A 13,250-nucleotide genomic window follows, 5' to 3' on the forward strand; every position below is an offset into this window, starting at 1 on the left:
TCTAGTCAAGTTGTGCCACAAACTTCTCTTCTCCCAAATACTATTCAACACTTCCTCATTAGTTATGTGATCTACCCATCTAATCTTCAGCGCTCTTCTGTAGCACCACCTTTCAAAAGCTTCTATTCTCTTCTTGTCCAAACTATTTATCGTCCATGTTTCACTTCCATACATGGCAACACTCCATACGAATACTTTCAGAAATGACTTCCTGACACTTAAATCTATACTCGATGTCAACAAATTTCTCTTCTTCAGAAACGCTTTCCTTGCCATCGCCAGTCTACATTTTATACCCTCTCTACTTCGACCATCATCAGTTATTTTGCTCCCCAAATAGCAAAATTCCTTTACTACTTTAAGTCTCTCATTTCCTAATCTATATCCCTCAGCATCACCCGACTTAATTCCACTACATTCCAATATCCTCGTTTTGCTTTTGTTGATGTTCATCTTATACCCACCTTTCAAGACACTATCCATTCCATTCAACTGCTCTTCAAAGTCCTTTGCTGTCTCTGACAGAATTACAATGTCATCGGCGAACCACAAAGCTTTTATTTCTTCTCCATGGATTTTAATACCTATTCCGAATTTTTCTTTTGTTTCCTTCACTGCTTGCTCAATATACAGATTGAATAACATCGGGGAGAGACTACAACCCTGTCTCACTCCCTTCCCAACCACTGGTTCCCTTTCATGTCCCTCGACTCTTATAACTGCTATCTCGTTTCTGTACAAATTGTAAATGGCTTTTCGCTCCCTGTACTTTACCCCTGCCACCTTCAGAATTTGAAAGAGCGTATTCCAGTCAACATTGTCAAAAGCTTTCTCTATGTCTACAAATGCTAGAAACGTAGGTTTCCTTTCCTTAATCTAGCTTCTAAGATAAGTCGTAGGGTCAGTATTGCCTCACGTGTTCCAACTTTTCTATGGAATCCAAACTGATCTTCCCCGAGGTCGGCTTCTACTAGTTTTTCCATTCGTCTGAAAGAATCTGCGTTAGTATTTTGCAGCCGTGACTTATTAAAGTGATAGTTCGGTAATTTTCACATTTGTCAACACCTGCTTTCTTTGGGATTGGAATTATTATATTCTTCTTGAAGTCTGAGGGTATTTCGCCTGTTTCATACATCTTGCTCACCAGATGGAACAGTTTCGTCAGGACTAGCTCTCCCAAGGCTGTCAGTAGTTCTAATGGAATGTTGTCTACTACTGGGGCCTTGTTTCGACTCAGGTCTTTCAGTGCTCTGTCAAACTCTTCACGCAGTATTATATCTCCCATTTCATCTTCATCAACATCCTCTTCCATTTCCAAAATATTATCCTTAAGTACATCGCCCTTGTATAGACCCTCTATATACTCCTTCCAACTTTCTGCTTTCCCTTCTCTACTTAGAACTGGGTTTCCGTCTGAGCTTTTGATATTCATACAAGTGGTTCTCTTTTCTCTGAAGGTGTCTTTAATTTTCCTGTAGGCTGTATCTATCTTACCCCTAGTGAGATAAGCCTCTACATCCTTACATTTGTCCTCTAGCAATGCCTGCTTAGCCATTTTGCACTTCCTGTCTATCTCATTTTTGAGACGTTTGTATTCCTTTTTGCCTGCTTCATTTACTGCATTTTTATATTTTCTCCTTTCATCATTTAAATTCAGTATTTCTTCCGTCACCCAATGATTTCTACTAGCCCTCGTCTTTTTACCTACTTGATCCTCTGCTGCCTTCACTGCTTCACCCCTCAAAGCTACCCATTCTTCTTCTACTGTATTTCTTTCCCCCATTCCTGTCAATTGATCCCTTATGCTCTACCTGAAACTCTGTACAACCTCTGGTTTAGTGAGTTTATCCAGGCCCCATCTCCTTAAATTCCCATTTTGCAGTTTCTTCAGTTTCAATCTACAGTCCATAACCAATAGATTGTGGTCAGAGTCCACATCTGCCCCTGAAAATGTCTTACAATTTAAAACCTGGTTCCTAAATCTCCGTCTTACCATTATATGATCTATTTGATACCTTTCAGTATCTCCAGGGTTCTTCCATGTATACAGCCTTCTTTCATGATTCTTGAACCAAGTGTTAGCTATGATTAAGTTGTTCTCCGTGCAAAATTCTACCAGGCGGCTTCCTCTTTCATTTCTTAGCCCCAATCCATATTCACCTACTACGTTTCCTTCTCTCCCTTTTCCTGCTGCCGAATTCCAGTCACCCATGACTATTAAATTTTCGTCTCCCTTCACTATCTGAATAATTTCTTTTATTTCATCATACATTTCTTCAATTTCTTCGTCATACGCAGAGCTAGTTGGCATATAAACTTGTACTACTGTAGTAGCTGTGGGCTTCGTATCTATCTTGGCCACAATAATGCGTTCACTATGCTTTTTGTAGTAGTTTACCCGCATTCCTATTTTCTTATTCATTATTAAACCTACTCCTGCATTACCCCTATTTGATTTTGTGTTTATAACCCTGTAGTCACCTGACCAGAAGTCTTGTTCCTCCTTCCACCGAACTTCACTAATTCCCACTATATCTAACTTTAACCTATGCAGTTCCCTTTTTAAATTTTCTCACCTACCTGCCCGATTAAGGGATCTGACATTCCACCCTCCGATCCGTAGAACGCCAGTTTTCTTTCTCCTGATAACGACATCCTCTTGAGTAGTCCCCGCCCGGAGATCCGAATGGGGGACTATTTTACCTCCGGAATATTTTACCCAAGAGGGCGCCATCATCATTTAACCTTACAGTAAAGCTGCATGCCCTCGGGAAAAATTACGGCCGTAGTTTCCTCTTGCTTTCAGCCGTTCGCAGTACCAGCACAGCAAGGCCGTTTTGGTTAGTGTTACAAGGCCATATCAGTCAATCATCCAGACTGGTGCCCTTGCAACTGCTGAAAAGGCTGCTGCCCCTCTTCAGGAACCACACTATAGTGTGCTGTTATTCTGGAACTCATAGCCTGAGATGACAAAAGTCATGGGGTACCGACATGCGCGTATACAGATGGCAGTAGTATCGCGTATGTAAGGTATAAAATGGCAGTACATTGGCGGAGCTGTCGTTTGTATTGAGGTGACTCATGTGAAAAGATTTCCGACTTGGTTACGGCCGCTTGAAGCGAATTAACGGACACCTAAGCGGCATGGTAGTTTAAATTAGACGTGTGGGATATTCCATTTCGGAATTCATTAGGGAATTCAGTATTCCCAGATCCACAGTGTTGAAAGTGCGCCGAGAATACCAAATTTCAGGCATTACCTCTCCCCGAGGACAACGCCGTTGGCGATAGCCTTAACTTACCGGCCGAGAACAGCAGCGTTCTTGTACTGCGCGGCATGTCTGGCCTATATACGCTGCCCCACATTGACAAGGCATCTTGTACAAGGCATCTTGTCCACTCCACATTTCCTCAAGCCGAGGTCATCCTTAACCGAACCCAACAGGTTTCTCAGTTTTGAAGATGGTGGAAAAACACACTTCGATAATAGGCCAGTCATAACAGAAGGTCTAGTGCGGCCGTTAGTGAGTAACGTCTGGCCGAACTGTTGGCAAACGCAGCGTACAGCGCAGACGCAGGAGAGCCGCTCTGCGATTTTCGGCAGGGGCGTTTGAATATGGCACCATCTATCTGCAAATCATTGCGCATACACGATTTCCGCGCCTGCGCATTCTTCGCGCGCGTGTTCTAGAAACGGGGTGTCGATGTGCGGATCCGTCAGTCGTACCTAGCCACCAGCAAGGCTGAACCACCTGAAATGGCTCTGAGCACTATGGGACTTAACATCTATGGTCATCAGTCCCCTAGAACTTAGAACTACTTAAACCTAACTAACCTAAGGACATCACACAACACCCAGCCATCACGAGGCAGAGAAAATCCCTGACCCCGCCGGGAATCGAACCCGGGAACCCGGGCGCGGGAAGCGAGAACGGTACCGCACGACCACGAGCTGCGGGCCTGAACCACCTGAAGATGTCGGACAGTTGCTACGAGGAAATATTGTGGAACTTGCACAACTTGATCCGGCGGCAAACTCGTGAAGACCATTTACAACTCTACATGACTTTATTTTTTACCTTGACAGTTGCAGAAGTCTTTATTTTCCTGAATTCAGCGTACTACCGCGGCAATCCATCTCTGAGAGTGACAAAAAAGAGAGACTTTAAAAATACTTGATGTTAATTTTTTCTGCTGTCGCTCTTTGGAACTAAAACTCTATAAATGAAAACCACAAAACCGTGGGTGATCCATAGAATACTGTAGAACACCCACATTTTTTGTGCTTTTTATTTACAAATATTTGTTACATTACTTTCGGAACCTCCGTCACAATAATACACTCCTGGAAATGGAATTAAGAACACATTGACACCGGTGTGTCAGACCCACCATACTTGCTCCGGACACTGCGAGAGGGCTGTACAAGCAATGATCACACGCACGCCACAGCGGACACACCAGGAACCGCGGTGTTGGCCGTCGAATGGCGCTAGCTGCGCAGCATTTGTGCACCGCCGCCGTCAGTGTCAGCCAGTTTGCCGTGGCATACGGAGCTCCATCGCAGTCTTTAACACTGGTAGCATGCCGCGACAGCGTGGACGTGAACCGTATGTGCAGTTGACGGACTTTGAGCGAGGGCGTATAGTGGGCATGCCGGAGGCCGGGTGGACGTACCGCCGAATTGCTCAACACGTGGGGCGTGAGGTCTCCACAGTACATCGATGTTGTCGCCAGTGGTCGGCGGAAGGTGCACGTGCCCGTCGACCTGGGACCGGACCGCAGCGACGCACGGATGCACGCCAAGACCGTAGGATCCTACGCAGTGCCGTAGGGGACCGCACCGCCACTTCCCAGCAAATTAAGGACACTGTTGCTCCTGGGGTATCGGCGAGGACCATTCGCAACCGTCTCCATGAAGCTGGGCTACGGTCCCGCACACCGTTAGGCCGTCTTCCGCTCACGCCCCAACATCGTGCAGCCCGCCTCCAGTGGTGTCGCGACAGGCGTGAATGGAGGGACGAATGGAGACGTGTCGTCTTCAGCGATGAGAGTCGCTTCTGCCTTGGTGCCAATGATGGTCGTATGCGTGTTTGGCGCCGTGCAGGTGAGCGCCACAATCAGGACTGCATACGACCGAGGCACACAGGGCCAACACCCGGCATCATGGTGTGGGGAGCGATCTCCTACACTGGCCGTACACCACTGGTGATCGTCGAGGGGACACTGAATAGTGCACGGTACATCCAAACCGTCATCGAACCCATCGTTCTACCATTCCTAGACCGGCAAGGGAACTTTCTGTTCCAACAGGACAATGCACGTCCGCATGTATCCCGTGCCACCCAACGTGCTCTAGAAGGTGTAAGTCAACTACCCTGGCCATCAAGATCTCCGGATCTGTCCCCCATTGAGCATGTTTGGGACTGGATGAAGCGTCGTCTCACGCGGTCTGCACGTCCAGCACGAACGCTGGTCCAACTGAGGCGCCAGGTGGAAATGGCATGGCAAGCCGTTCCACAGGACTACATCCAGCATCTCTACGATCGTCTCCATGGGAGAATAGCAGCCTGCATTGCTGCGAAAGGTGGATATACACTGTACTAGTGCCGACATTGTGCATGCTCTGTTGCCTGTGTCTATGTGCCTGTGGTTCTGTCAGTGTGATCATGTGATGTATCTGACCCCAGGAATGTGTCAATAAAGTTTCCCCTTCCTGGGACAATGAATTCACGGTGTTCTTATTTCAATTTCCAGGAGTGTAGTTCTGAGAAATAACAACTCCTTAGGGCTAAAAATGTCACTAACGACCAAAAAAACCGATTCACCAACGACAGAAGGAAACGAAACTTCAAGCTTTGGGGCGGCACATGACGTTGTATTAACGATTACAAATTCCAGTGACATTTCCATGGACTTGGCAGTATGAGCGTGCGTATCGGAATGACGTTGCTCCTTCTCTGGCTTGCCTCTACGCACTGCTTCGGTCAGCAAGGGTGTAATAAAGCCATAGTATTCGCTCTTGAGGCAAGAGTGCCGACAGACGTTGTAACTGGACCTTGATATCCGGGTCAATAGCAATGGGACGGAGTTGACATCCGAGCTGGGCCTACAGATGTTCTATCGGGAACAGATTTGAGGACCTTGATGGACACAGGAGTACATAGGAGTACCGCAAGATCACGAGAACATTTCCTTGAGACACGAGCCATGTGCGGAAGAGCGTTTATGTGTTGAAGAATGGCACCGCGGTACTGTCGACTGAGACGTCAGGCCAGCAATCCAAACGGGACGCAGGACCTCCGCGAGGTGACGTTGTGCCGTCAGAGTTCTCTCAGTCACTGCCAGCCGTGCCTGAAGTCATAGGCGATGGCTCCCCACACCACGACGCCACAAATAACACCGCTGTGGCTCTCGGAAACATTGGAAGAATGGGACTCTCCCCAAGTCGCTGCCATACTGAGACACATGCACCTCCCTCCAATATTTAAACAATTAAATATTGTGAGTTTAGATTAACCAATGCGGAGGTAGGAAATCACGGGAACGACTGAAATAGCTCATCGCTTCACTGCAATTTGCATTCATTGTAACACTTGATAACAGACCAAGAAAATGTCGCGTGTTACGCTTGACAGATAATAATAGCACTAGAACGATAATAAACACCTGATTAATTTTTTACACTTTAGTTAAAGTTCAACAGGGGAACACACTTTAGGATCTCCAATAAATATAAATATGCGCGTAGGCGCGCTGAATAACTGGTTATGAACTAGTCACTTATAACATCAAGGCAGGCACAATCCATGTAAATAGAAAATAATTAGCAAGTTTACACCTTGACCAAAGAGAATAACACGAAAGTGCACCGTCCACAACACCTTACGGCGACAGTTAACCGACAATAAGTTCCTTTCTTTACAACAGGACATTAAGTACAGCTCAATAGTAATAAAAAATTTTGATTCCACTCATATGTATATAAATACATATACGCGCATAAGAACAACTAAAAACTGGTGGAAAAACAATAAATTGGAAATTGACAAATCTATACTCAAAGGACCCGCACTCAATCTTAACACCCCCAAAATGACAACTTAATGGCTACCTAGAGCAACAAATTAAGAATATCATGCTTATAGATTGACTATAATAAAGGAATAAATAATACATACACGGCTTCTGACGACCGACAAACTGTGTTGGGCTATTGAGCAGCGATTAATTTAAAATAGCCACAACATACGCTAACCAGGTTAGCGGCGTATTTAAAGACAAGTGTCGAGCAAGGAACCTAGTCACAAGGTAATCAAAACTAGCAGGCTTCCCTTACACGGCAGACGTGCCAACACATCCGTTCATACCCCAGAATCAACTAGCGCAACATAAATCATTGACACATTTCAAATAATGTTTTAAAACAACATACTTAAATAACTTTGTTTACCACAAGCCTTAATTAGTTAACAGGTTAGGCTCTGTTATTGAAGCCACGCAAATTAGGTAGCAAGTTAAGGTCTACAATTCTACTTTTCCATTTAACACGCGTCGTGACGAGAATAAGGAAGAATCCAGCTAATTAATTGAAAGTCACTACTTGGATCCAGTATTTGACGATGCGCTCAAAATCAACAGACAAAGGTGACAGTTAAGTTTACACTCACAAACAGCATACGCAGAACACGAGCATAAGGTGAACGTTAAATATACTGCTTCTTGTTCAGTCATTGACACACCGATGAAATAAATAATCTTCGCCAAATTACTGTAGACACCGGAATGCCCAGTTGCTTGCAGGTAACGCAAAATAATGGAAAAAACGTATTACTTTAAGTGCGACGACATCCGTAGGATAGGAGTTTCAATGGACAAACAGGTAGTATGTAAAAGTAGGATGAAGCAAAAAGCTTGGTGGAATGATACAGTCAAGGCAGCCTGTAAAAGGAAAAAGAAGGCGTATCAAAAATGGCTACATACCAGAACCCAGGTAGAGAGAGAATGTTATGTTGAAGAAAGAAACAAAGCCAAACAGATAATTGCAGCATCCAAGAAGAAATCGTGGGAAGACTTTGGAAACAGGTTGGAGACTATGGGTCAAGCTGCTGGAAAACCATTCTAGAGTGTAATTAGCAGTCTTCGAAAGAGAGGTAAGAAGGAAATGACAAGTATTTTGGACAGGTCAGGAAAACTGCTGGTGAATCCTGTGGATGCCTTGGGCAGATGGAGGGAATATTCTGAAGAGTTGCTCAAGGTAGGTGAAAATGCGGTCAGTAATGTTTCAGATTTCGAGGTAGAATGGGATAGGAATGATGATGGAGATAGAATCACATTTGAGGAAGTGGAAAAAATGGTCAATAGTTTGCAGTGCAATAAAGCGGCTGGGGTGGATGAAATTAAGTCGGAACTCATCAAATACAGTGGAATGTCAGGTCTTAAATGGCTACACAGGATAATTGAAATGGCCTGGGAGTCGGGACAGGTTCCATCAGACTGGACAAAAGCAGTAATCACGCCAATCTTTAAACATGGAAACAGAAAAGATTGTAACAACTACAGAGGTATCTCTTTAATCAGCGTTGTGGGTAAAATCTTCTCAGGTATTGTTGAAAGGAAAGTGCGAGTATTAGTTGAGGACCAATTGGATGAAAATCAGTGTGGGTTTAGGCCTCTTAGAGGTTGTCAGGACCAGATCTTTAGCTTACGGCAAATGATGGAGAAGTGTTATGAGTGGAACAGGGAATTGTATCTATGCTTTATAGATCTAGAAAAGGCATATGACCGGGTTCCTAGGAGGAAGTTATTGTCTGTTCTACAAGATTATGGAATACGAGGCAAACTTTTGCAAGCAATTAAAAGTCTTTACATGGATAGTCAGGCAGCAGTTAGAGCTGACGGTAAATTGAGTTCATGGTTCAGAGTAGTTTCAGGGGTAAGACAAGGCTGCAACCTGTCTCCACTGTTGTTCATATTATTTATGGATCATATGTTGAAAACAATAGACTGGCTGGGTGAGATTAAGATATGTGAACACAAAATAAGCAGTCTCGCATATTCGGATGACTTAGTTGTGATGGCAGATTCGATTGAAAGTTTGCAAAGTAATATTTCAGAGCTAGATCAGAAATGTAAGGACTATGGTATGAAGATTAGCATCTCCAAAACGAAATAATGTCAGTGGGAAAGAAATATAAACGGATTGAGTGCCAAATAGGAGGAACAAAGTTAGAACAGGTGGACGGTTTCAAGTACTTAGGATGCATATTCTCACAGGATGGCAACATAGTGAAAGAACTGGAAGCGAGGTGTAGCAAAGCTAATGCAGTGAGCGCTCAGCTACGATCTACTCTCTTCTGCAAGAAGGAAGTCAGTACCAAGACTAAGTTATCTGTGCACCGTTCAATCTTTCGACCAACTTTGTTGTATGGGAGCGAAAGCTGGGTGGATTCAGGTTACCTCATCAACAAGGTTGAGGTTACGGATATGAAAGTAGCTAGGATGATTGCAGGTACTAGTAGACGGGAACAATGGCAGGAGGGTGTCCACAATGAGGAAATCAAAGAAAAACTGGGAATGAACTCTATAGATGTAGCAGTCAGGGCGAACAGGCTTAGATGGTGGGGTCATGTTACACGCATGGGAGAAGCAAGGTTACCCAAGAGACTCATGGATTCAGCAGTAGAGGGTAGGAGGAGTCGGGGCAGACCGAGGAGAAGGTACCTGGATTCGGTTAAGAATGATTTTGAAGTAATAGGTTTAACATCAGAAGAGGCACCAATGTTAGCACTGAATAGGGGATCATGGAGGAACTGTATAAGGGGGGCTATGCTCCAGACTGAACGCTGAAAGGCATAATCAGTCTTAAATGATGATGATGATGATGATGATGATAAACAAGTCTCACCCCTGTTGATCCACCTGCGACCAAGACAGCAACATTGGCTGCTATCACGGCCTTAACGATGCATCACACCTGACACGAGTCAGGCCAAACATCAACAAAACGGCGTGGCCTCCTGTACGCTCCCAGACGTCCGCAATTAGAGTTCCTCCTCCAGACCGACGCTCTCTCGCAAACACGTCAGGCAGCCGGCCGCAGCAACGCTACAGCGCCCTCTGGCTAGAGTAAGGAATTTCAAAAGAAACACGCTACAGACAAGGAGGCAACGCAGAGAAACAACCGCGACATTACGTCACGGTTCACATACTAGCCGAGGACGGCCATATGCGGTAGTGCTGAACCTCAGCTCACCGCTAAACACGATGCGACGCCATTCGCCCATGCTTACGTGTCATGCCAGCAATCCAAATGCATCCGTTTGTGATTTGGTGTTCACGGCAACGTCAGACTGCTACTAGTTTCCGACGAATGCTGCAGGTTGGTTCAGAATCTTGCAGGGGGTGCATTGTTTCCATTGCTTGTTTTCAGAACGCAGACACAGTTTTGAAGAGGTTGCAGCGTGGGTGGCGCACAGTAGGGTGATCCTCCGTTGTGATGGTCAAACGTTTTCGGCCAGAATCTGGGCTACGAGTACGCCTGCCCTCACGTTTCGCTGGAAACTGTCTCGTCCGAATGCCTCACAGATCTGTATGTTGCGAGATTGGACCAGCCAGAGACCCACAGTGAAGCCCCTTTCAAACTATTTATCAGATGCTGATAGCATTCTCTCACACGTTTACGCGGCGTGTCCATGTTCTTCATAACGATCATACGCATTTGACGCTGTTTACACGCCTTGCATTCCCCAACCGGCCTGGTAAACACGAACGATACTAATGAACTGGTTCAAATGGCTCTGAGCACTGTGGGACTTACCATTTGAGGTCATCACTCCCCTAGAAATTAGAACTAGTTAATCCTAGCAAACCTAAGGACATCACGCACATCCATGCCCGAGGCAGGATTCGAACCTGCGACCGCAGCGGTCGCGCAGTTCCAGACTGAAGCGTCTAGAACCACTCGGCCACAGAGGCCGGCCACTAATGAACTCTGGTGACCATTCTACATTGCACAGAGAGTTGCAGCTCTAATCATTTATACACGTGCAGATGGTGTGTAAGTGTACGAAGTCACATTGACGTCCGAGCATGTCTTCTGGCTGCTTCACTTTCGTTTTTAATCAGGCAGTGTATCTGTCTGTGAGCATTTAAGTGTTCGAGCTGCTTATTTAGAAATTTAACTAATTATTTAACCGTAATGATTCCAAACTTATTTGATTTTTCTATGCAGACACATTTACAGTACACGTTTATCACATGATCAGTAAAGAATTCTTTATTCATTTACTAGAGGATATTTGGTGTACCACACAGCCATTCTTGCTACACAACATATCTTTGCACAAAATCAATCTACTAACCGATATAGGATGTACATGTGAAGAAAATGAAAAAATCAGCCAATCAATTGCAAACCAAAGGCTTACTTAGCTCTTGACCTAGGGTTCAAATGGCTCTGAGCACTATGGGACTTAACTTCTGAGGTCATCAGTCCCCTAGAACTTAGAACTACTTAAACCTAACTAACCTAAGGACATCACACACATCCATGCCCGAGGCAGGATTCGAACCTGAGACCGTAGCGGTCGCGCGGATCCAGACTTTAGCGCCTAGAACCGCTCGGCCATCCCAGCCGGCCCTTGACCTAGGTTTCGATGTTTATAAAAATATCTTCTTCAGAAGAAGTGGGCCCTAAAAATGATATAAACCGTTACAAACCATTTTTACGTACATAACAAAATATTAATAATAGAAAAATATTTATTAGGTAAACGTACTCGCTAGTTACATCATGTGGTGGTAAATTACCTTAGCTCAAGCCGAGCTGCTCTTGTCATGCATAAAATTGATATAAAAACCAGAAACATCATATGCCATGGCTTTAGATAGCAGCCAGATTAGATTCACCGTACGTCAGAATAAACACACAAATATATTCATCCAGTAGTAAAGACTCTTGTGGTAAAGGCTCTGGTTTAATAAAATTATAACAGGAGTCCAAGGAATGAAATATTTAGGTAACATAAGTATTCACAATGACAGAGACAAAGGCCAACTGTTTTATAAGCTACAGCTCAAGCGATAAAGAAAAATTAGGATGCAGAGTGTGTTAAATATACGCGTGTAACAACTACGCCTTGACTGTGTTAAGTAACAGCATTTTACATTAAAGTAAAATGAATATTTTTCTACAAGGCTACTAATAATGCAATGAATTTACCGGTATACATTACGTATAAAATCTCTAAAATATTTGCTGACAGAGTAATTCTGCACGTAAATTCAGCGTGCAGAAGCTAGAGTTCTATTTGCAAAGGACTACTGCTACAAATGCATGGGGAAAGAAGAGCAAATATGAGCTAAAAAGAGAAACTTTCACTTAACACTACGGAAGCTTAAGTGGTAAGGAAAAATTGGAATGCAGTGGGAGCTCTATACATGCGCGTAAGTACTGCGTCTTGCTGGTGTTAAATAACGTAATTTTACATTAAAGCAAAATGACAATCTCTTGTATGAGACCAGTAATAAATGCAACAATTTTAGAGGTATACATTAAATACAAAACTATCTTTAAAACATTTATGTAGCAGAGTGATACTGCACGTAAATTTAGTATGCAAAAATATGACAATTCTGTTACAACAAGCCGGCCGCTGTGGCCGAGCGGTTCTAGGCACTTCACTCCGGAACCGCGCAGCTGCTACGGTCGCAGGTTCGAATCCTGCCTCGGCCATGGATGTGTGTGGTGTCCTTAGGTTAGTTAGGTTTAAGTAGCTCTAAGTTCTAGGGGACTGCTGACCTCAGATGTGCTTAGAGTGCTTAGAGTGCATAGAGCCACTTGAACCATTTGTTACAAAAAATTACTTCTGTTGGCTGATTTTTTTTCAATCTCTTCAAATTTGTACAGCTTCTGAATTGCAGCCATGTGTAAGATTTCGGATGTACATGTAGTATACACGTTGAATTCGATATACAGCGACAAAATTTCAGACATGAAACGTATTCGCAGTTGCGAAATTGGATCATCAGTTGCATAATGGAATGCCGACAATGAAAGTATGTGCCGGACCAGGAGTCAAAACCGGTTTTCCCGCTTATCACGACCTGTCGCCTTAACATTAGGTTAGCCTACACGGCTCACGGCCGTACCTAAACTTCCAGGTGTCGTTAGCCATGTGTCTGCAAGCTATACTCGTCCATCAATTACACTACTGGCCATTAAAATAGCTACACCAAGAAGAAATGCA

Source organism: Schistocerca cancellata, chromosome 6, assembly GCF_023864275.1.
Source record: "Schistocerca cancellata isolate TAMUIC-IGC-003103 chromosome 6, iqSchCanc2.1, whole genome shotgun sequence".
In the NCBI taxonomy this organism is placed as follows: Eukaryota; Metazoa; Arthropoda; class Insecta; order Orthoptera; family Acrididae; genus Schistocerca; species Schistocerca cancellata.